The sequence below is a fragment of the Pyrgilauda ruficollis genome, unplaced genomic scaffold (genome assembly GCF_017590135.1).
Source record: "Pyrgilauda ruficollis isolate IOZ18807 unplaced genomic scaffold, ASM1759013v1 scaffold11, whole genome shotgun sequence".
Classification (NCBI taxonomy): Eukaryota; Metazoa; Chordata; class Aves; order Passeriformes; family Passeridae; genus Pyrgilauda; species Pyrgilauda ruficollis.
Genome location: NW_024509210.1, coordinates 481,492 through 506,677, shown reverse-complemented (window position 1 = coordinate 506,677; position 25,186 = coordinate 481,492). Strand labels below are relative to the sequence as shown.

Here is a 25,186-nt window from a genome sequence, read left to right as displayed (position 1 = left end):
TTACTCTCTAAGCTTTGCTGCCAGGGCAACAGTCACTATAGAAATCAGTCAAATAATAAGCTAATTCAGCAACTCGTCACCAGGAGCCAGGAAATCCTTTCAGAGGCAGTGGGGTACTCCACTTGCAACCCTCAGCATCCTTCCAGACAGCCCAGAAAAGTTGAGAGGATTTGACCCTCAGTGAAAAAATGAGGGTCTAAATGAGAGAGGCTCATAAGCACAGCTGGAAGGTACAATAATGGTGGTTTGGCCCTTGGAAACCAAACTCTGAGGTTCACTGGTAATGTGTGCACACAAACAAGCAGAAAAACCCAGCTGCTGTAAGGACTGAAGACTGAATACTTTATTACCCAGCCCACCAGTGAATTCCCCATGAATGATGAGCAGGAGTCACACAGACACCGAGTACCCCGAATAAAAGCTTGTCCTGTGTTTTTAGAGCACAAAACAAACTGCCTGAGTCACAGCTACAGTCACCTCCTCTCCAGGCATTTCATCATGGCCAACAATAACACTCTGACACCTCAATAACTGGACATCCTGTACTTGACAAGCACCTCTGAACACAATTTGCAAGGGAAGGGAGATGCCTGCCACAAATTATGTGCTGGATAGCCCTAACAAGCTCTCAAGGAGTGTTTCCCTCCCTCCAGGACAGGCTTGCCTCCAAACCTGCATCACCCCTTCTGCACCACTAACAAGCAAGAAACTGCTGGCAGTGTAAAACAGGCCAGTAAAGCTGGGTTTGTGCAGGAAATGCAAATATATGCAAATATAAAACAGCTGTAAGTATAACACTGAGGCACAGGTGGGCTCACAAGTTGCACAGAGAGGTTTCCAAGGTCAGCCTCAGATGGAAAACATTGGCCTGTGGACAGGAAGTCAGAGCAAGTAGAGCTACTACTATGAAAAGAGAGGCTGGAATGAAAATGCAAAGCAACGCCCACATCCCCTGAACAGCCACTTACACAGCTTCAGAGGGAGAAAAAGCCCTGCCTGAATACTACATCAATCCCTGAGCAGCCTGCTTTTTTCTAATTTACTTGATAGCAAGAAGAAAAAGAAACCCTCACCATAATTTTTCTATCCTAATTAGATTTAAAAAAACCACCCAGAAATGAAAATCCACTCATGGGTGTAACAGCTCGGAACACAAGCCCAGAGTTGAGCGTGGAGGATTTAAAACCCAAAGTACTTGCAGCACATTTGGATGACCAAACAGGTCCCACCTCCAGGTGGGAACACCACCAGGGAGTATTTCCCTCCATGAGACTCCACCAGAGCTTGGAGCAGCCTGGTCTTAGTGGAAGGTGTCTCTGTCCATGACAGAAACTGAAACTGGTCTTTAAGACCCCTTCCAACCCAAACAATTCCCTAATTCTGTGATTTATAGCCCTACACCTCAGCTTTCTTCCTCTCCCATCTTCCTGGTGCTTGGCAGTAGTAATGAAAACCAGCAAACACTCAGGAGGAGGCCTCACCTGACCAGCAGTCCCACCCCAGGAGCAGCTGCTAAGCAGGGCTTTTACTTTCCCAAGAGAGAAATCTTGCTTCCAGTGATCCTGGAATGGAAAGGATGGAGCAGGGAGGAGGGCAGGGGAGGTTTAAGTTGCAATTATTTCAGGCTGAGAAGTTGCCCCAAGTCAGGGAGGCAGAGGCAGAGCCAAGCACCAGGCCCAGAACCCTTCTGCCCATTCCAGGGGTAACCCAAGCACCCATCCCATTTTGTACTCCATTCCACAATCCTAATGTCTCAATCCTAAAAAAATGCAACGTCTGCAATGGAAGCGGGACCAATATTGGCTTAGTTTTGAACAGCTGCAATAGGAAATCCACGCTCCCCATCCAAAATGCAAAGGGGAGTGTGAAAATATTAACAGAACATCACAAATCTTTAAACATTAGTTTACACTGGATATTAGGAAAAAATTCTCCCCTGTGAGGATGGGCAGGCCCTGGCACAGGGTGCCCAGAGAAGCTGTGGCTGCCCCTGGATCCCTGGAAGTGTCCAAAGCCAGGATGGAAGGGGAGCACCTGTACAAGGTTATTGTAATTTTCAGGGTGCCCCGATGAAGGAAGGAAATGATGAATCAATGAGATAAGAATTGTTTTCCTTTTTCTCTGAGGCTTCTCAGCTTCCCAGGAGAAAAACTTGGGTGAAGGGACTTTTCAGAAAATGTGAATGCCACACAAGGTCCCTGCCCATGGCAGGAAGTGGAACAAGATGAGCTTTTAAGATCCTTCCAACCCAAACCAGTCTGTGATTTTATGAATAACCTGCTCAGACACCAGGATCTTCAATGTTTCAGCAGCTTCCTACAGCAGAACCCACCCAGCCAGCATCCCCCAAACCAACCCACGCCTCTCGGGCACCACACCACGCTCAAACCTCGCCCATGTGGGATGTGGACAGGAGCAGCCCTGAGCGGCTGTGGGCTCTGTGCTCAGCAGAGCAGGCTCTGGCTGCTGTCCCCAGCAGAGCTGAGCACTCATCCCTGGGATGCCTGGGGATCTGGGTCAGGCAGAGCTAGGGCAGGGCTGGAAATAGAGCCCCGCGTCCTCGTGTGACCCCGCAGACAATCCGGCACTGAGAGCGCTCAGCGATGCTCCTGAGACTACCCAGCCTCCCCAGACTGACACACAAACTACAAACACCTTCAAAGGAACACAGATGAAACACTGAAAAGGCAGAAAGAGTGGTTTTTTTTTCCCTACAAGGCAGGGCAAAAGGATGCAAGCAGGAAAATGAGGAGAGACTAAACATTTGTGACATGCTCCATGTTTTAATTCAATTAGTGCAGGTGTTTTGAGGTTTTTGTGAGGGTTTTTTACCTCTAGTGACTACCTAAAAGCCATTTATTATTAGAAAGTCAGATTTGTTGGAAACCTCTGGGAATCTAAGTGGCAGCATGAATTTAAAAATTAAAAAATCATGGGAACAGAAAGGGAAGTTGTGCCCAAGGAAACTGAGAGCAGTCTTATGACTGATAGTAACGTGGCTCTGAAATGCAGACTCCAGCATAATTTGCCAAACCAGCCATGCAGATTAGGAAAAGAAACCTGGCAGAAATCACAGAGAAAACAGATACTCTCTGAAGACTTAAATCAGTTACTTGACATATTTTTTTAATATTAGGGTTTGTTACTGGCCAGGTATGAGACAGTAGCCAGACCACAACAGTTGCTCCCTCCCAACTGCCCTTGCCAGGGTTGTAACTAAAGCAAAAGAAAACTAAATTTACACACTACGATTCCCAGCCTAGAATAATATTTCCATATTTCATTAGCAATATAAATATTTTATTTCAAACATCCTACTTTTGAAGTCCCAACACATCAGACCCACATCAAAGCCTCCAAGCCTCCAGAGTTGAAATGTGAATATCTTCATGCACAATGCTGTTCTCTGCACTTCAGCTGTTACTTTTCATAAACCCACCCAAAAAGACACACCACCAACATGATTCATTTTCAATGTCATTCCTCTTGGAAAACAAAACAATCCCTAGCTTTGTCTTTATTAATTTAGTTTCATGTAACACAAGTGCTCCTTGGTCTGAAAGACAAAACACCACATGTATTCAAGATTACTCCTGGTATAAACAGTCTGAATTTTTGAACAGAGAGTCCTCCTCTTTCCAGCAATACCTGCTCAGAGTTGCACCAAAAATCAAGTAAGTCTCTTCAAGACATGCATGTGCAGGAAGGAGAGGAAGGCTCTTATTGCATAGTTGGTCTAGAAAAATCATAAACACAGGAATGGGAAGGAAAACGAAAAAATCCCAAACCATCTTGACTGCCAACAAATTATGGGTGTACAGCCTGCATGGTGGGGATGTGTCTGACTAGAGCCAGATCTCCTGGCATTGCAGATGAACTGTCCTGGCATCTTCCTTTTTGTGGAAAGCAGGAAAAACCCTCTCAGATTTTTGCCAAATCCCAGAACCTTTCTTTACTCTCCATCACAGGAAGCCAAATCCTTCTGTTTGCAGCACAGATTTCCACTTGGACTTGATAGCAAACCCAGTGTGGCTGGGGACACACATCCTCCCCTTCCCAGCCCAGCCATCCAGCACCTCCTTCTTCAACAGCCACAGGGAGGGTGCCAAACAACTCAGAGCAGCTCTGGTCCCTGCTCCAAGGGTCTCTGGCTTTTGCCTTTTATAGGTAATCTCATCACTGCTGCTCAGTGTTTTGGGCAATGAATGTGACACTTTGATCATTCAACAAGCTCCAAATTTCATAATCTGGGCTCCAGAAACCCAAGCTATTCCTTGCCCAGTGCCTTGCCCACAACTTTATCTGTGTGTCAGACTATTCCTACTCATTCCATCCACTGCTCCTACTCAGCTGCTCCCAATCCATGTCATATGTGACACTGCTCCCATCGATGATCTGTGACACCAGCAAATCCTGCTCAAATCTTGCTGGGCACTGAACAAGTGGGCACTGAACCCAAAGAACAGGAATACACAAACATCCTCCCTGAAACATGAAGCACTCCTTACAATTTTAACTGACAGATGATTGAAGATCACAAAACAACACTGAAAACACGCTTCCTTCCACACTGACAGCAATGGTGACAGTACCACCAGGCACACGTCAAACAACTGCCCAGATCACAAGCAGAGTCACTTGAGGTCTTAACAGTGTGTTCAAAGGCTGCAAAATATGTTTTACATATTCCCCTCAGCTCAAAAGTTATGATCAATTAGGTTCACAAAGAAGGAGAAATAAAGGAAGATTAAAAACTCAGATCTCACCATCTAACTGTTCTGGAAATTATGAATATTTCAACAACCACCTGAAAGCCTCAGAAGTAAATGCCTCCTGCAGACACATCCAATTGCTTCTAAATTCCTTTTCTAGTGGCACAGTTGAGGCACAGCTGGTGACGTGCCTGTGTCATGCTGTCCTAACACCTTTACAGAGATGTCCATCAGCCACCTGGCTATGGACAATCCCAGGCAACATCTCTGGAGCTGTGGCTCTCAGAGATCCTTTCTTCTGCAGGCAGTCTCTCCACTACCTGGCACACTGAACAGGAAAGACTGGATGGCTGGGTAACAGACCCACAGGCTGAACTGGTAGGATTTGAACACATCAATTAAATCAGTTCCAAAGGTAACCCGTAATTCCAGCCAAACAAGGGAATCTCAGCCAGAGGTACCGGGTAAGTGCGAGCAGCTTGTGTTCCTGCCATGGAAATTAAGCTGTGTTTAAAAATAGAATCTCAGGATGGTTTGGGTTGGAAGGGACCTTAAAGCCCATCCAGTGCCACCCCTGCCATGGGCAGGGACACCTTCCACTGTCCCAGGCTGCTCCAAGCCCCAAAGTCCAGCCTGGCCTTGGGCACTGCCAGGGATCCAGGGCTCTGGGCACCCTGTGCCAGGGCCTGCCCACCCTGCCAGGGAACAATTTTTTCCTGATATCCAATCTAACCCTGCTCTCTGTCAGTTCGAAATTGAACAGTATTTCACCTTCCAAAGTCCCCCACCTGGGGAACGCTGTCATCCACCACTCACCCACAACCCATAAAACTGTTGCAAACAACCCAAAACTGAGTGCAAAGCTCAACCAGCACTCTGTCCACCCTTCACTGCCAAAAACAACTAAAAACACTTCCATCAGATGCCTCCTGAATGGGTGGGCATGTGATCCCTCTCCTCCTGCCACAGAAGGGATGAAGGGGTGTCCAGCTGCCAGCACAGCCTTGAGCAAACTTTCCTTACCAGTCTAAACATTTTCTTTTAACTAAAAGAAGGCAAGCCAAAACTTACAGTACAGACTGGAAGATGCCCTCCTGCAGATGTGTTTCCTCTTGTTATAAATAACAAATACAGTTATTGGCTTTCTCATTTATGTATTAACTTTTGTTTTGCAAATTACTATTGATCACAAGAATCCTGATGTAGAACAATTTGTAATTACTGCTTTTGATATAGTATAATCTGTCCGTTTATGCATGCACCATATAGCTTTTATAAGTAGCTGTGCCATATATACTATCTTAGACTGTAGCATAATGCTGAAATTATTTTTTTCATGTAACTAACTCAGAAAATGGTGTAAAATAATTAGGTGATTTCCCATATTCGGGGACTATCTTATCTGAAAGGCAAGATAATAGAAACAGAAACCAGAGCACCCAAAAAAGAGAAGAATTTATTGACCCTCGTTATCAGGGACTGAAAATACAACAGGATGAAACCACAAGAAAAAATAAACTATATTGGTTTCATCTACAAGATGGCATGAAGACAAGTCAAAGGTTAAAACTCCAAAGAATGTTTGAATATGTTTAAACCCTTATCAATATACATGTACCCCCTATAATGTAACAGTATACAGAGAACATGGTTTAAGTTGACTGTGTGCAAACAGCCAAGCATCCCAGCACTTGGATTTATCTCTTTTATCCCTTAATAGACTTTAATAAACATTTTCAATAGTGAGCTGTGTTTCTCACACTCTCACGAGGGTGTGCATGAGTGCAGCTCCCTGCAGGGCACCCGCCACACGCTGCTCCCAGCAAACACAGCAAACACAGCCCATTGCTTAGATAATCTCAGTTGGTTCAGGCACTCAAAAGCCACATCCACCCTTGGAAAAACAATTAATAAAAGTCAGCGTTCCGTCCTGGGAAGCGGACATGGGAATTAACCATTTAAGTAATGAAGGGATGCCTGTGGCTTCAGGAGGATCATTGCAAAACCAAGCCTGGCTTTCACAGCTGCTCTTACACAAACAGTTAAATGCAACAAGGACCAGCCCTGCATCTTACAGCAGCCAGAACTGCAGGAACCCATTGGCTCTGCTCTTCTTCCAGAAAGAGGAGCCCAAACAAATCAACCTCCATCCCTTCTGTGGCAAAGTATCGCATGACCAAGCAGCTCCAGAGGCATCTGGCTTAAGGATCTTTAATTATTTGTTGTTGTTAAGTGTGAACAGATGAGAGGGAGGGAGAGAAGCAAAGATTTCAATCTGCAGTCACGTGCATGTGTGCAAGCAGGTGGGTGAAGCTCAGATTAGCAAGATATTAAGGAGAGCAAGGCAAGGATGCCAAGGAGGTGCTGCCTGAAAACAGCCCCACTGTGACCTATCTCCTCTCCCAGATGGATCAGGAGACCCATGGCCACGGAGCCAGGGCTCTGTGACTGCTGGGGAAGGATGGGAGATTGCAAGAATATTGGAAAATGCTGCTGAGGCTGAAGAGAAAAGGGGAATGGCCAAGTAAATAATGAAGCAGCAGTCTGAATTTTTGAACAGAGCCCCCTCTTTCCAGCAATACCTGCTCAGAATTGCACCAAAAATCAAATAATTCTCTTCAAGACATGCATGTGCAGGAAGGAGAGGAAGGCTCTTATTGCATAGCTGGTCTAGAAGAATCAGGAGATGCAGGAGAGTGTGCTGCTCCTTTCCACCTCCCTGCAGCACAGCCATACAAGAGCTTGGTGGGAATGAGCCCTTCCCATAGGAAAATACTCAGGAGACACATTCCCTCGGGATGCCCAGCAGGATCCACTATCCCTGCTGCCTGTGAGTAAGCAAACAAAAAGGGGAATGACAATTCTGCTGCTGTTTCTGATGAGCAGGGGCTCCTCTGAGCAGGAGGGGTGAGCTAAGATGTGCTGGTACTGCAGGAATTCATCTGGGGGTTTAGACTGGATGCTGGCAAGGGATTGTTCCCTGTGAGAGTGGGGAGGCACAGGGTGCAGCAAGCTGGGATAGTGAAAGGTGTCCTTGCCCATGGCAGGGCTTGGATGAGAGCATTTCCAAGCAGAACCATGGTGGGATTGTGTGATCTGACAAGGAGCCCTTGGGAGCAGGACATTGGGAAAAGCCCATGGAGGCACCTCGTGACAGGCACACCTCTGTGACTCCCCAGAATTCCCTCCAGGCCTGGGAAATGCATATGGGCCTCCTGAATATCTCAGGAGTACAAAACAAATAAGGGCAACCTTGCCACAGCTGCTGTTTTACCCAGCCAGCCCACAACCAGACTTGCTCTACAGGACTGTCCTCAAACTGTGCTCTGACATGCAACTTTTAGTTTCATCTCCCAGACCTTCTAAACCTCATAAAATATGACATTTCAGTAAGAGGTTATTAAAAAGGAAAAAAAAATCTTCCTGCAAGCCACACAAGAGCTGTTGAAATTACTACAGGTGTGGAAAACACAAGCGGTATTCTGGAAACAAGATCAAGTACTATGAGTGTTCACACCAAAACATGCTAAACAGTCACAGAAGTTGAAGTTTGGAGGTTGTTCAGGTCTTTTTGGGTTTTTTTGTGTGCTTTTTGGAGGTAAGGCTGGGGCTACTAGATATAGCACAGGATATAAATACACACGAGATTCTCTTTTAAAAGTAAATATATCATTATCTGTCTTTGGGCATTGCAAAAGCTTTTCACTGGGTCTGAAAATAAGCTAAATCCACAAATATTTCATGGGGGTGAGGGGATAGAAGTACAGTGGCAGAGATCCTGCTGAAATATGCAGCTCACCCTGTGTGGCACCACAACAGCACTGACAACAAGGGTCTAATTCTAGGTTTGATTTCACATCAGCAGTGAAACAATGTGGGGTCTGGAACTCATCTGATCCTGAGACAAACTTGTGCTGGTCTCAATCAGTCTGAAATGTAAGACATGTCACAAATAGCACCATGTAAATTCAGATTTAATGGGGACACAGTTGAGCTCAGCCCAGAAAAGCCAGCAGCTCCTGGACTGCACAAGGAGACCACGTTCCTGGCTGGTTTTGGGATTTCTTGCCCTCCCCAAACACAATCTGCAGGAGACAGGTTGCCAGCAGCAAGGCTGCAGGCTCTCCTTCCTTTCTGGAGGAGCAAGGAGGAAGGATGAATATTCAGAAAGCTCTTGAGAAGCAGTGGAACAGCCCCTGGGGAGCAGAGCAGACACAGCGCCAGCCCAAAATTCAGGAAACCTGGAGCTCCTTAGCCCACTAAAAGCCACTTTTTGCCAAGTAACCAATTTCCTTACACTCTCCATTAAATAAAACATGAAGGGCAGGCAGAGACATAAAATATGAATGCACCCACGTCCGAAAGCAACAGGCCCTCTTATTGTAGACGCTGCATAAATCATTGAGGACAAGGGGACTTGTGTCCCCTAAGGGAGGGTACAGAATTTGGGGTCAGTCAGCAGGCAAGGGAGTTTAATATTTAGAAATGTTGCATCTATGCTCGCCTTTGTGCCTAAAAATAGCAGAACCCACTTTAGTTCATGTATTATTTAGTCAGGCCAGATGGGTGAAAGGCAGAATCAAGCCTCAAGACAAACATCAGATAATTTTGGTGTGGGCCTCTAGCAAACACAGCACTTGGAATGGGATGGCACAGCACAGAACCCCAGAATGGTGTGGAACTGATAGAACCCATCCTGCCATGGGCAGGGACACCTTCCACTGTCCCAGGATGCTGCAAATGTCCTACCTTGGGCACTTGCAGGGATCCAGGGGCAGCCACAGCTGCTCTGGGCACCCGGTGCCAGGGCCTGCCCACCCACAGGGAGTCTCTTTGGGAATTGAGCCAGAATGACCAAAATAGTCTTTTCTGTCTGATTTCCCTGCCTGGGGCCATGGCAGTAGTTATGAACAACTCACTGCTGCATCTGTTTTCCAGAGCTTTGCCACACAAACACAACATCTTTACAATTTCTAGTGTTAGCAGTTACAAGTGTTGCTCTGGCAAATTTCTCTAGGGAGGAGTAATAGCTACTTTATGGAAAATTTGCCCCCAATCACTGCCATCTCCTTTTTCTTGAGATTTTTTATTTCAGGCAGTTGACTGACAAATAACACTGCTGCTTACAACGCACAACACCTTGCCTTTTTTGTGTTTGCACAATTTGATTGAAAAGACACAGCAGCTTTCAGACAGCTGGTGGCAGACAACAACCTCCAAGTTCAGTCATGACAACACTGTAGGTAGCTGAAAACTACTTTCCACTGTGAAAATGTGACTCAAAGTATTTTTGGGCTACCTTTTTACTACTCTGTATTTACAAAGTGGACTTGAGGTGATCTTGCAGGCAGATGGGTGAGCTCAGGATGAAGACTGTTCTCAACTAAGTGAATTCTCTAGGACAGGACGTGCAAAGCTCCAAGCCAGTGGTGCTCAGGTCTTTCAGGGACTTCACTCTGCTCTTTCCTACCTTACAGGAGTACAAAGCTCAACAGGTTCCTCACTGAAGATCCAGAAATTGCCACGTCTGCCCTAACACTCAGCTTGTGAATGCCTCCTCCTCTGATTATTCAGAGGTTCAACAGAACTGAAAGTAATCTTTATGCCCAAAGTTATTTCTGAGTATAAATTCACAGAATCCCAGAACAGTTTGGGTTGGGAGGAACCTTAAAGCCCATGCAGTTCCACCCCCTGCAATGGGCAGGGACACCTCTCCCTATCCCAGGCTGCTCCAACCTGGCCTGGGACACTTCCAGGGATCCAGGGGCAGCCACAGCTTCTCTCTGCAGTTTCTGCTCACCTGTTTTCAAAGGTACTTTTTAGGCAGAACTCCCTCTCTGCTTCAAAACTTAGCATGGCAGAGCATGGAGGCAAACTGTATTATGCAGAAATCTCATAAAATCAGGGAAATCACAAAGAAAAATCAAGAGCATTCATCTCAAACTGAGAGCTAGACAAAAAGTAGCTGGAGTGCTTGCACTCTTTAGTTCTTTTCTTCCTTATTTTTCTTTCCATCTTGGTAAAGTCTGTTCTTCAGTCTCTCCTTTCCTCCATCCTTTGAGGCTCCTCCCAGCCCCACATGTCAGACCCTTTCCAGCCCAGTGGCACAATCCAGATGAAAAATCACCAGGATCAGGAGAAAGGAGAGAGGCTGCTAAAATTGGGGAAATGCCAAACCACTACCAGAAATAGAGGGCAGAGTACTTTAGATAACTTTGTGGTGTCTCCTCATCCTCCTCCCCGCCCAAAAGAAGGAGGATCAGTGTGAAAGGATCCCAAGAAGTGTAAATAAATGATGACCCTGTTCATCAGTGAGCTCAGGCTGCAATGAAACGAAAGCCACAGCAGGCTCTGTAATCACTCACAATAAACCCCTCCAACAGGATCACTCCTGCACTGATGGCTCAATTATGCCCGGGCAGAACGTTACACAACATTAAACATTAACAAAACTCTGAGCCTGGGTCACTTTTCTCCCAGATAAATCCAAGTAACTAACCCAATGCTCTTAGCTTAAGTAACCCAGAATTACCAGATCAATTCTTTTCCCACCTTTCCCTTCACATCTGACAAAAGCCAGGCTACCACACAGAGAGAAAAATGTTTGCAAATAGTCCCTGTGCTAAACAGTTATACTGTTACAATTTAAAATACATGTGGTTTGGGAGAGAGGTGCTGATGTAAATTTAGTAGCTCAGAAATTAAACCAAGGGCAAACTGTCCTGGGCTATGAGGCGTCACTCTCAGCTCCCCAGAAGGACTTCTTCCCTCCCCTAAAATCCTGCTCCCAGCAAACAGTTGCACCACTTCTGTTCCCAGAAGCTGCAAGGATATCCGTGAAGGCAAACACAGCAGAAAGCTGCTTTCATTTCTCATTTGGCTTTTGCAATAATACCACTTTTCGTAACACCACCAGAACTACAGGTCCCCTCACCACCTGAATCATCTGTCCTCTCTCTGTGTGCAACTGAATTAACACGAACTAAAGCTTCTCAAGGTTTGCCCAACAGATCACAGGATCCCGGGTGGCTGAGGCTGAGGGAGCGGAGTGGGCAGCTGGTGTCACCTCCCTGCTCCAGCAGGGCCATCCCAGAGCACAGGGCACAGCATTGTGTGCACACAGCTCTGCCACAGCCCCAGGGAGGAGAGCCCCCAGGCTGTGTGGGCAATGTGCTCAGGGCTGGGCACTGCCCAGGGAAGAAGTTGTGCCTCCTGTGCAGGGCAATGGCTGGGCTCAGGCCCTGCCCGTGGCTCTGGTGCCATGGCTGGGCCCCGGAGCAGAGCCTGGGCCCTGCTCTGCCCCTCCCTGCAGCCAGGGACAGCCAGGCCTGAGGGCCCCTCTCAGCTGGGGCTCCTCTCCAGCCTGAGCAGCCCCAGCTCCCTCAGCCTTCCCTGGGCACCCAGAGGCTCCAGGCCCTTGCTCAGCTCCAGCAGCTCCTGGCCCTGCTGTGCTCAGCACCCAGAGCTGGACACATCACTGCAGAGGTGCCTCCAGGGCTGCCCACAGGGCCACCATCCCTCCCTGCCCTGCTGCCAGTGCTCTGCTGCTGCCCAGGCTGCCATTGGCCTCCTTGGGCCCAGGACACTCTGCTGGCCCAGGACAGCTCGCTGTCCCCAGGACACTCTGCTGGCCCAGGACAGCTCGCTGTCCCCCAGGTCCTTCCCCACAGAGCTGCTGCAGCAGCTCCTCCCCAGCCTGTGCTGTTGGTGGGGTTGCTCTTTGTTCCTTTAACCTCAGTACAACATTCAAACACACTGAGAGAGCTGAACAATGCCAGGATTTAGGTGGGGTGTGACTGGTTTAGAACAGACAAACCAATGTCCCCAGAGCAAAGCAGGTGGCTGAGATGAAAAGGGAAAATTTCAAAACACCAAAGAAGTTAGAAATAATATGGAAAAACCCAGAAAGGTGGGAAGATGAAGAAACTGAAATCAAAGTTACACCAAAACTCGCTTGCTCGTGGTCTTCTAACTAAATTCTTCTCATCCTTGATGCTTAATACCCAACAGTCCCAAAGCATCAGCTTCTCCAATACAAATGAAGTCAAATGTGTTCAGCTGCCTTGTTTAAAAAAAAATAAAGTATTACAGCATCCATACTAATAGTGGTAAAAACCCTGCTTGACTGCTGAAGTGATCTTTTAAATCTACAAGAAAACAGTCTTATATCTATCACTAAGACAAATGAATTTTTACTCCTGGTTATGAAAAGCAGCCCAGTAATTCCTGAGAAACCATGCTGAAGTGTTACAAAACTTTACTGAGCAAAAATACTTGCCTGTCTTCCAGTTTCTTTTTCAGAGGTTGAAGTATAACTTCAATTCTTAAATTCACTTTTTTTAAAGGTAGAACAATTCCAGGTAAAGGTAAACTGATACCAAATTCCACCTTGTATTCACAGCTTCTCAAAAACAATAAATGCTGTTTGTCTTCAAAGTATTTTCCCAGGAAACGTGACAGGTTTCCTGAACTAAGTGTTAGATAAACATTCTTTAGCTATGATAAATAACTGCTGCAGTCTCTTCACCACATCCTTTGCAGGGAATGCTTGGTACAGGATGCATCCTGGGTTTTAGGATCTATCTAGGATATCTGAAATGCCCCTGGATATTTCTTTCTCAGCACTGTACAGGCTGGGTCACTGTGTATCAGTGTGTGGCTGGGAGTGCTACAACAACAGAGCTGAACCAAGGAGAACTCAAACTGTTCTAAAGGCTGATAAAGAGGTTAAAAAAATTAAAGAAAGGAAATAAAAATAAATAAAAAAAAGCAGCAGGAAACAAACTTTTCACAAAGAAAATAATGGTTTTCCTAACTGGATTTTAGGAATTCAGTTGTTTTAGGAAAGGCAACAGAAAATACATCAAAAGGACCAGTGATAACCACAAGGAACAGTGATAAACACTGAAGCCTGGTGACAAAACACTGTACAGTGAACACTTCCTAAATGCAACTTCAAAAGTCCATGGTTTCCAAAGCAGAAGTTATTTCTCCTTGGCTTGTCTGTTGACTCTTTCTCCTGACACTTCACACATTTATTGCAAAATAAAGTCTCTTCTGAGAGTGTCATATTACACATTCACATTCAGTGAAATCACACCCTCAGTATTTTTTTGGTTTTGCCTTTTTTTTTTCCCCAAGTAGAACTCTCCTCATAAAACAGTAGAATAAGTACAATTCAAAGAGCAGAGTAAATCTCCTTAAATCTTTGTCCTTAACTTGGGCAGACTAACCCAGATGAGCTCAAACCCAGCCTTTCCAGTGGGAGCCTTCACCTGAATTCCAGTGCCTGCACACCTGGGACTGTGTCACCTGTGCCAGCAGAGCTCACCAAGCTTTTCTCAGAGGCATCCCCCTCCTTCTCTCCTGTGCCTGGGTGATTCCACGGTGGAAAACCCGCTCTTTTGCTGGTTTTCTGCAGGAAAACCTACACTTTTCCTGGTTTTCTGCAGGCAAGGAGCATGAGCAAGTCCTTCCCCTTTCGGTGGCAGCAGCGAGTTGCGAGAGCAGCCCGGCTGGGTGCTGAAACCATACCTCACATTTCCTAATCCGCCTTTCTATTTTTAACCAGAGTCATTTCCCCCACCTCCTCTGCCATGCAGACAGCTGCAGAAAGCAGCTGGAGACAACAGGGTGCTCCATCAGGGCAGTTTTCCTGGCAAAAAGCCATCCTCAGGCCAGAGGAGAGTGCAAAAAGGGACATTTCCAAGGTGTGCTCCTTCTCCTTGTCCCTTGTGGTCACAACAGCTCTGAGTGCACGCAGAGTGTGGCAACCTGGTTACCCAAAGGACCGTGGCTCACCTGAACTGGCTGAGATCCCATCAGCACCTCTTGCCCCTAAAATCTCAAAGGAGAAAGGCTCCAGCAAGGATCCAGAGCATGGATCTGCTCCTGTACCGGGCTCTCCCAGGACGGGGAGGAGGGACCATGCTGCCCTCTGTAAGGCAGCATCACCACCTGACACAGCATTTGGGAATACTTGCTGGGGTGTCCCCAGCACAGAGACCTCCTTCCACATGCTCACACCTCCTGGGGAAAGGTCTGGAGTAACCTTCTCCTCCAGATTTGGATATCTCCTCCCCCAGGCACTTGGTGTCAAGTGTCAGACACACAGTAACCCCTGAATTCTCTCCTCACATGGGAGAGCAGCTTTAAAAAGCTCAGCTTTAAAAAGCTAATGTGCAGCCAGGCTGTAAAGTTAACCAAGCAAAAAGGGCACTTTCCTGAGCAGCAGGAGCAGTTTGGAGCTTTCCCAGGCAGCTGGAAAGCCAGGCACACAGAGCACAGGCTGTGCAGGGTGCTGAGCCATGCCAAACTTGGGCACACAGCATTTGGGGCATGGGCTGGCACTGAAAGTGAGGTCCAGCTTTCTGAGCTGTGCCCTCCAATTGGACCCATTTTCTCCCTGGAGTTGCCTGAAAATGCCCTGGTAGGATCAAGCAGACCTTTGGCAGAAGACAGCCAAGCTGAGAGTTTGGCACTTAAAACAAACCCGGCTTAGTGGGGGGAAAGGCACAACTCCAACACCGACTCAGGGAGCTTAGAGGAGTTTAGCTGGAAGTTTTGAGTCATGCTTTTGGACATGGGCAGCCAGAACAGCTTAAGCCCTCCCTGAACCCTTTTTCTTTTGTTCAAGCAACGGCTGCAAACATCACAAATGGAGCTACTTCTGCTGTTGTCCATGTGCTACAGATTTTCCATGCTTTAAGTTACTCACACAAAACAGACTCACTGCCAACACGATCGATCAAAATGTAAAGTGAATGCAGACAGGACTGTACAGACTCTAAGTATTAAATGTTTCAGAGAAGCCCATCACTTACATGCCTACAGAAACAAAAGTCAACCAAAACAGAAATCTGGTGTGGAATTAAGCACAGCAAGACCCACAGCAAATCTTCCCAGCTCAAACGGATTTGAATTACAGGGTGCCAGGAAACTAAGCTGCTGAGCAAAACACTCCACCAGCCATAAACCCACGTGAAATTACATTTCATTAATGAATGACAGTGTTTACAAGTAAGTAAATGCTGTGTTTCCCCTCTGCCTTAGCTGGAGCTGCTCTCTTAGGAAAAAGACCGCAGGGTGAGCAGGTCCTCTCCCATCATTATTCCACTGGACTTTGTTAACAGGCACAGAAACCACAGCAGCAGCAAACACCCACGTGTGAAACCAAGATCTGCAAGTAATTTAATTTCTTACTTTCTGGAAAAGGGGAGTTTCAGGGGTAGGAAACCTCTTTAGCATCTTTTACAGGCACCAGGCCCGTGGGTTAATGATTTACCTGACAGTGCCGTTAAGCAGATTAGATAAGAGTGGTTTTGTTATGGTCTGTTTTCCTGCCTTTGTCTGTATAACCAAATCAACTGGCAAATGAAGAAGGCAGGGTATTACCTGACAGAGCAGGAAGAAATTAATGCTCCTCTCAGCTTGCTCACACCATCTTGCCATAAAAACACATTTTTAATACAAACACACATGCCCATCTATACACACACAGCCTAAAAACCAACGCCTGGAGTAGCTCTTGTCTGTGTGTACACTTGTGTGTTCATATACACAAATATATGTATAAAAAACACACACAGATGAGCCACTGCAGGCAGCTTGGTTTAGTTTCTTCCCCATAAGTCAAGTTAAAAAAAAAAAACAGCCTTGACTCATCGCTCTAAATCTATTAGAAAGCTTCCAGATTAAAGCACTGAGTTCCAAAGAGGTTTAGGATGAGCAGAAAAGGCGGCTGTGCCCAAAACGCACAAACAGGATCACATCCCCTGGAAAGACTCCGCAGCGGATCCAGGGTGCAGCTCACAGATAAAGTTCTGCTCCCCCAGTGCCCTCCGAGAGGGTTTCTGTGCTCTCCCAGTGACTCACGGGCTGCCCACACCCAGGGCCACCCTGCTGTACACCCGCAGCTCAGCTCACGCTGCGGGGCAGCGGTGACACCGTGACACACGCGGAGCAGGCACAGGCACAGCTGCTCTACGACATCACAGAAAGTCTATAAAACACCTTCACGCTCCTGCTGCTTCACACAAACACCGCACACAACTGCCCTGGGGATACGCGGCAGCAGTCAAGGGGGAGGCCAGGCATGGCGAGAGCTGCCCGAGGTGCCAAAGGGGACAGCAGATTGTTCCTGGCTTTTAGTTTGTGCGGGCAACGCCGTTACCACGCTGTGTAACTCTGGTTATCTCCCGCAGGCGTGCTGCAAAACAAACGTACAAACCCAGAAACCAGGGGGAGATTCCGTGCCCCAGCAGGAGATGAAGCTGCCTGATGGAAACACAACCTCGAGGCAACCTGGGGGACAAGCCAAAGGCAGGTCACTGCTGTCCCACAGGCTGGCAGCTTGGCTGGTTTCTAGTAAAAAACACCCCAAGATAAACTAAAAACTAAGATTAAAACCAAGCAGCGAACAACAAAGTAACCACAAGCTTAAGCGCCACTTTCAAAAAAGTCGCCCAAGCAAAAAGACAGCCAGCACCCCAGGGCTGTGCTGCAGACCTGACTCTACCCAAGCCCCTCTGTGGTTCCCCAGCAGCACCAAACACCCCTTCACACTCAAACGGGACTGTCCGGAGAGGAAAGGTACTCACTGCTGGAAATGAGGCGGCAGAGAGCAGCAGAAAACGCGGCTTTTCCCCTTCCAGCCGCAGCCAGACGCGCCGCTCCCGGCAGCAGGACGGGGACACGGCGGCGGCGCGGCCACTCCCGGAGCGCGCCCGCGCCTCCTTCGCCAGCCCCGACTTCCTTCGCCTTCAAAGTTGCCTTTCAACTTCCCCCGGGCTGGGCTTCTTCAGTGCTCCTCTCCCAGCTGCTCGCTAGCCCCGCGGGAAGCGCCTGCGGAGGGAAATGGGGAGAGGTGAGCGGAGATCCAGAGGGGATGGAGCGACAGCGCTCCCGCCGCTCCTTCCGCGGGCGCGCCAGTGCGTCAGCACCGGGAGAGGAGGGGACGGAGCGCCCGCCACAGCAGGAACAGCGGCAGCGGGAGGAGGAGGTCGGGAGTGCCAGCACGGCCGCGGGTGGTGCAACAGCTCCCGGCAGTGCTGCTCTACCGGCAAACAGCACCTAAAACATGAGGAAATGGGTACATCACCCAAGTTCAGTCTGGTGATTCCTACTGTACGTGCAGAACGCTTTCATTAAGTGTCACTTTTGAAAGCTGAAAAAGTCACTGCAGGGAGGAAGTATTCCTTTTTCCAGTATATACGAGTACCAGATGTTAAGTCCTACCCTACAAATAAAAAAAAAAAACCCTCCACCAAATAGAAAAGTCGTGTTCCACCACACTAACACGAAGCAAAACAACCAATTCCCCAAGCTTTCCATGAATTTTTTGGCTCTGTCCCACTGCTGCCACCAGCAGCAGAGTCCCTGGCCAGGCAGCATCACCACCCCCCCCAGGGCTGGCATCCAGCCTCTATCCCAAAGGCCACAGCAAGGACTGGAAGCACACAGGACCTCCTGCCCGCGGATCCAGCGGGAAAGGCTGGTGAAAGCATCCCAGGTGAGAAGGAGCAGAGGATGCCTGCTGGCCGCTGCCTCGGGACAGCGGGGAGTTGCTGTAATTCCGTACAAAACCACAACACAGAGCAGGCTGAGTCATGTTGGGAAGACTGATGGGATGAGCAGCGCTGGCAGTGTTTTCCAGCAGAGCACGGACTCTCCCGAGCCTGCTGGCTGCTGGATCCAACAGAGACACTGTCCAGAAGTGAAGTCAGAAGCGTAGGAAGCAGCCTGCTTCCACTCCACAAATGAAATAATGTGGAAACTGAAAAATAGGCACCGGCAGTAACAAATAGCAGCATCAAGTTTTCTGAGCTCCATCCCGAGAGAGGGAGCCTGTTGCCAGGAATACTGAGGAATCTGCAGAGCCACATCGAAGAAGCACAGGGTGGAAAAAGAATTTTCAGAAGCTGAACACAGAAATCCTTCTACACTCATCCTAACATACAGAAAACAAGTATTTTAAAGGAGTAGCTGCTTTGGGGTTTTTTAATAGATCCACGCCCCTGAACATGGCCCAGCAGTGCTTTTTCCTAACACACAGAGGCAGCCAAGTATCCAGTGGAACAATGTGCTCATCATCAGCTCCTCCACAAAGTTTAGACACCTAAAAACGGCCCATGGTCAAGTCCAACTCAGCCCATTTTCTTGAAAATCTGAGGAGACATGGAATGAGGCACCAGTGAGCTCTGGTTTTTTGGGGTTTTTTTTTCAGCAGTCTTTTAGTAACTGGGCTCTGTAGCACTCAACAGATGTTATCTGCCCAACCTGGCCCCCTTTCCAGGAGGGATTCTGGAGTGAAAACAGTAATTGCTCATCACCTAAAGATTCCTTAGACTTAATTCGGTTGGTACCAATCCTGCAAATCCCTCCCAGTGAGAATATATATAAGGAATCTACAGCTTAATTAGCAGCTGCCACAGGCCAAGGACTCCTTGTTATGCTGACGACACTCATGTCTGCTTTGGGCCCTCACACCTCTCAAGACAGCAGAAGTGACCTGCTCCCTCCAGACAATAAATGCGTTCATATTTGACAGAAATGCCCTTGTGTTCCTCCAGCAGATCTTATCTTGGCGATATTTTTCCCCCCATGATCCAGGCCTGCGTGAGTTCAGTGACCTCGAGGCACGTAACAAAGGCAGCCCTGTGTTCCCACGAGTCAGGTGGGGCCAGAAGGGAGAAGAGAAGACAGCTGAACGAGTATTACAGGTAATTAAAAGTCAGCTTTGAGAACACCTTTTCAACCACGGTGCATTTAAATACTGCATGTGTCCAGACAGATACAACATAACACCCTGTAAAGCCCTAAACAAATAAAAAGAAACACAGTGAACTCTTCCACTGCATGTGCAAAGGAGGGTATTTTTTTCTCCTACACAGTCCAGCCAGGACATATTTAGCCTAAGGGCTGAAAGAGAGGACAGCCTGAGCTGATGACATAATTTTCTTTCTATAGGACTGAATATCTGGGACTACTGCCCTCAGTTCAGTGGCTGTTGCTGTTTCACCTCTACCTTCCCCCATCCTGCTTCAACAGGAGGGTGACAATCAGCCAGAAACGCCTGAAGAACAGAGATGGCCACAGAGATGTTGCTTCTTTCCCACCAGAACATGAGCAATGTGACAAAAACCAGATCTGAGGCTGACTGCTGGCACTGAGGAGAAAGGGCTGCTACCCCAGTGCTGCAGTGCTGATGTGTCTTGATCATTCAAGCACCACATGCATTTGGAATGCCCTTCCAAAGGCCTGGGGAAAGGCCTTCCTTGCCTTGACAGCTTAAATCTGCCTGAATATCAAAACCAGTCAGGTTATGTTGAGCTCCCTTTTTCCCTATCCATCAGAAAAGAATTGTGTATCAGCAAGTGAAATCCAGCACTGAGGGTGGCAATGAAAGTCTCGAGCAATTGAGAAGAAACTGCCCAGAATCCCAGGGTCCCTGAGGCTGGAAAATCCCTGCCACACTGTGACTGTGTGATGTGTTCAAAGGGCTTCACATCAGCAATGTAAATTTATACATACACCTCACGTATCCCAAAAAACCTTCAAAGCACTTTGTCTGTCCATTCAAGTAACTTGTCCTGGTCAGTGACACATCAGAAAAAATGTGCTACAGGAGAATTATAAAGCTACTCTGACCTTAAAAGTGTTTGCATTAAAACACTTACAGAAGTAATGTGAAACTTTATTATTACACGTGTAATTAAATAATAATAATTATTTCATCTCTTACAGCATTAAAAGCCATTACAACTTCTTATGTGGAAGGCAGTTAATGGACAGTTGCTTTTGAAACTAAAAATATTGACGTTAATGGGGTTCCGAGAGAAACTAAAAAATAAGAAACAGCTGAGTTTAAAATCTCTGAAGTGCTATCAGAACAACTTCCAGAAGCAGCAGGTAAAGTGCTTAGGTGTGTTTGCTATCACAAAGGGAGATTCCAGAGCGCTGATGTGCTCATCAGTTCCAGCAATGAAGTTTCCCGGGAGGAATGCTGTGTCATGTAACTGTGACTCACAGAGCAACGTCCGCAGGAAACCACTCTTCTCCCTCTCTCCCTATAAAAAGCTCAGCCTTGCCTGTAAGTTGAACTGAGTTCCCTGAGCAGAATTCCTCCAATTTCAGCATCATGTGCTCCAGCACGTATGCAAGAGCTAAGGTGTATTTTAAAGCCTGGCAGCAAACCAGAATCCTCTGGAAAACCAGCGGGAAGCTCCTCCTGCTCCTGGTTCAGCAGGGAGTTCAGAAACACCTCGTGCTGCTGTGTTTGGACACGTGGTTGTCCTTTGCCCTCAAAGCAGTTTGGCAACCAGTCTGGGACGCTCTGCCTGGCTGAGCTGATTCCAGGCACTCCCAGTCCACTCCAACCCTACAATGCCCACCCATGGGACTGCACTCATTGGGACAGCTCTGAGGCATCACACACCTTCCTTGTGCACACACTGTCACTCTAAATGGGATGGCAGGAGCAGCAGTGGCATCCCAACCCCCTGGAGCTCCACCAGGATATGGGAACTCACGGTGAGGTGTCTCCACTCCATGCCTCTCGTGGTTCAAGCAGCTCCTGGAGTTCTCACCTAATCTAAATGGATAAAATCCTCACTCTGCTCATTGTGTCTGTTTCCCAGATGCCCAGCCTTCTGCTCTTTTTGGTTCAAGGCTGTGGTTGACCTTTAGATCCTTGGAGAAACACATGGACCTTCCCAAGGGCGGCTCTGCAGGGCTGAACACCCAGCACCTCTCCAGGGAAAACACTCTGGAATGGCAATTCCATGCAAGTGCAATCACATACCCAGGTCAAAGCAAGAATTTAATACCACTGAAGTCCCTTTTGAGCCTGGAAGAGTGAAGCTTTCCATAAAAGAGAAAAATAGAAACGAGACACCCTTTTCAAACCCCCCACTCAATAATAAGGACATTTTCACAGGCAGGGTATCATTCCCACATGACTGCATCCCACATCCAGCACTTCCAGCTTGGGAAGTGCCACTCCTATTCCCTGATCCACTTATTCTGCCCTCCCAGAAGTCTCATTACCCAGGTGGGTTAAAAACCTCCAGTTAAAAAAGTCACCACCTCAAAATTCTCATTTACTTCTGTCTCTTCCAAACCCAAAATTTCAACCCAGAGGCCTCTGTTACAGAGAGTTTCCTCACCAAATAGTGTAATGGGACACAGAATGGTGTCCCACTGATTTTTCCATCAAAAGAGTTTGCTGTTTTTCCACACCTTGGGAAAAGGCTGCTGGTTTGTATACCGGCAGTTTGGAACTATCAAATTCTCTGGCTTCTTTAAGGCCACAGAGACCATCAAGCAAAATAAACATTTCAAAACAGCAAACCCCAAGCAACCAAAAATAAACCCAGCCACAACCCCAAAACAAAGCAAGAATTAATACAGGATGATGTTTGGTGCTAAAGTTCAACAGCAGGGCTTGTGGGTGTGGAGGGGGCTTTTTCCTGTTAAAGATAAATCAAGCCTGTCTCCACATCCTGAGCGTTTGCTTGCACGCCACACCGAGCACCAAGCAGTGAGAAATCCGCTCCTTGGGGCTCTTCAGCAAGATGTTTGTTATCCCAAACACCTAACCTACACCTGCTGCTCCTGCCAGGAGCATCTCTCTCCCAGCCAGGCAGCAGACCCAGAACTGGGACACTCCACTCCGAGTGTGAAGGTAAAACACCCGTCACCAATTCATCCCAGGCTCCGGTTCCCTTCTCCCTAGGGAGCTGGCAGCCAATATCCAAAGGTTAAACGGCCCTGACATCCCTACCTATCCAATACCTTTTTCATTAATAAGCATGATGTGGATTAATACTCAAATACACCCTTCCTCTGCCCCAAGGGCAAAGGGAACAAGTCATCAGGAGCGATAAGGAGCTGTTTGTGAGGGCTGCAGGGTGTTGTATTCCCAGTATCCTGTGTCAGGGCTCTACACACGGCTGAGCTGTGCAATTCCATCATTCCAGCTCTCATCCTCCTCCTTGTGACTTCCCCAGCCGCAAGTTCACCTGGGTTCTCAGAATGACCTTAATTAAGAGCTGGCAAGAACAGATTATGCTCAGGAAGCCGGAGCCATTAATCTCAAAGGCTTAAAAGGTTTACAGGGGAAGTGTGTTTATATGTCCCCTTATCTCATCCTACAAAAAAGGGAATAGGCAGCAATGCCACCACAAGCAAAGGCTGCTTTTGGTGTCACTTGGATAAAATCTAACTGTACTTTTATCTCCACCAGTGATCAAAATGCAATAAAAATTTGGCCTGCTAGACCTTATTTTTATAACCTTGACCTCCAGTCCAGTTTATTCTTAAAAGATGCTCAAGCATAAGCTCTGTGTAAGCATGAAAAATAACAGCCTGGTCCTTCTACCAGGACCTTTAAAATTCTGCTTTCTGGGATGTATGTCCTAAAAAAATCAGCATTCAATGAAATCTCAACTCACATTTCTTACAGGGACACTTTACTACAAGCACCTGGATTACGTGTCTCTCACTACAACTCCAAACAGAAACTTGGAACAGGGACCTGAAGGAACTTCATCCTACTCCCACCAAAGCCAAGTCTCAGCAGCTTTGACCACAAAAGGCATAAAATCATGGAATGGTTTGGATTGGAAGGGACATTAAGGCTCATCTCATTCCATCCCTGCCATGGCAGGGACACCTGCCACTGTCCCAGGCTGCTCCAAGCCCTGTCCAGCCTGGCCTTGGGCACTGCCAGGGATCCAGGGGCAGCCACAGCTGCTCTGGGCAACCTGCTCATGTCTGCATCATGTGTTGGAATTTGAAATGTAAGGAACTTTTGGTTTGTAAGTTAAAGTTTAGGATTAAATATAGGATTTTATTTGAGATCTTGGGAAAGGCTTTTGAACTTAAGTATTAGAAGTGAAAATGTAGATTTATAGTTTAAAGTAGAAACATGTTAAACTAAATTTTTAAAAAATGTAGAGTTTTAGAATTTGAAATATAAAAAAATAAAGCAGTTGCAAAAGTAAATAAAGATATTATAATATAGAACTGTAGGTTTCTGTGTTATAACATAATTAACTAAAAAAATTTACACTGTAACATAAATCCCTAAGACAAAACATTTAAAAATTAAGTCAAAAACATAAATATCCTTATTAGCAGTGTTTTATTAGTTTTTTAAGGAGTAAACTCCTTAAAAAGTCTTGCAACTAAGTCTTGTGACCTTCTAAACCATACTATAACAATATGAACCAAACACACCCTTCCTACCTATAAAAAAGATAAAAAAAGAAACCACATCATCAAAAACAACTCAAAAGTCTCATTCAAAACTCCTTCAAAAATCCCCATAATCACACACTAATTGAACTAAACTTCTATTCCCAACACAAACATATTATGCTGCAGCATACACAGAGCAGCTAAATCAAGCCATGGCCAAATACCTTTCCCCTGGCATTCATCATGCAAATTTTGGCTGGCATTTACTGTGCTGCCACTTGCATTTCTGTTCTTGACACCAGCCACAACACACAGATTATGTTCCTGTTTTCAAACCCCAGAACACCCAAAACCCCTCTCCGAGAGTACAGACAAGGGAGTTCACTCTGCTTGATACTGACAGCAGAAGGACCTGGAGCTGTTAGGGCAGGTCCAGAGGAGGACTTGGAGATGCTCCAAGGGCTGGAGCCCCTCTGGAGCCAGGCTGGGAGAGCTGGAGGTGCTCACCCAGAGAGGAGAAGGCTCCAGGGAGAGCTCAGAGCCCCTGCCAGGGCCTAAAGGGGCTCCAGGAGAGCTGGAGAGGGACTGGGGACAAGGGATGGAGGGACAGGACACAGGGAATGGCTCCCACTGCCAGAGGGCAGGGATGGATGGGAGATTGGGAATTAGGAATTGTTCCCTGGCAGGGTGGGCAGGCCCTGGCACAGGGTGCCCAGAGCAGCTGTGGCTGCCCCTGGATCCCTGGAAGTGCTCAATGTTGGACACTGGGACTTGGAGCACCTGGGATAGCGGAAGGTGTCCCTGCCATGGCACTGGATTAACTTTAAGGTCTCTTCCAACCCAAACCATTCCATGACTTCATGATTCTGCGATACCCTGCTGCCTCCTAGTTATTCCCAGTGGATTACCCAAGGTTATCACAGAGCTGATTCCACAGGAGTTACATGGGATAGGTGTGTGTCTCAAACTGGGGACACCACCATCCCTGCCACGCTCTCAGTCAAAGAAACCCCTGGTATTTTTTAAGGACCTGTAAGTACTCCCAAAGGCTGACCTCACTTGGGTACTATTGTGCTGCACCCACGATTTCCTAGAGCAAGAATAGCTCCATTTCTCCTCCATCCACACCAAAGAGCCCCAATCCAGAACATCTCCACAGAACTTCCACTGTCTGTTGTGTTTCCTAAAAATCACTGTCAGAGGTTTTACCCCTGCAATTACAGGTCACAAAAATGCAGTTTGGTTAGGAGTTAAAAATATCTAATAGGGAGTAA

At 47.1% G+C, this 25,186-nt stretch overlaps 1 protein-coding gene across 7 annotated transcripts in view; it reads right to left on the bottom strand.

The window, feature by feature from the left end:
- SGMS1 (sphingomyelin synthase 1) overlaps positions 1 to 25,186 on the bottom strand; it is a 91,197-nt gene that overhangs the window by 17,594 nt on the left and 48,417 nt on the right. For all 7 annotated transcript variants that reach the window (XM_041473966.1, XM_041474009.1, XM_041474001.1 and 4 more), the window contains one exon: positions 17,312 to 17,555. The gene's annotated coding sequence lies outside the window, so the exon portion shown is untranslated. The remainder of the gene's footprint in view (positions 1 to 17,311; positions 17,556 to 25,186) is intronic.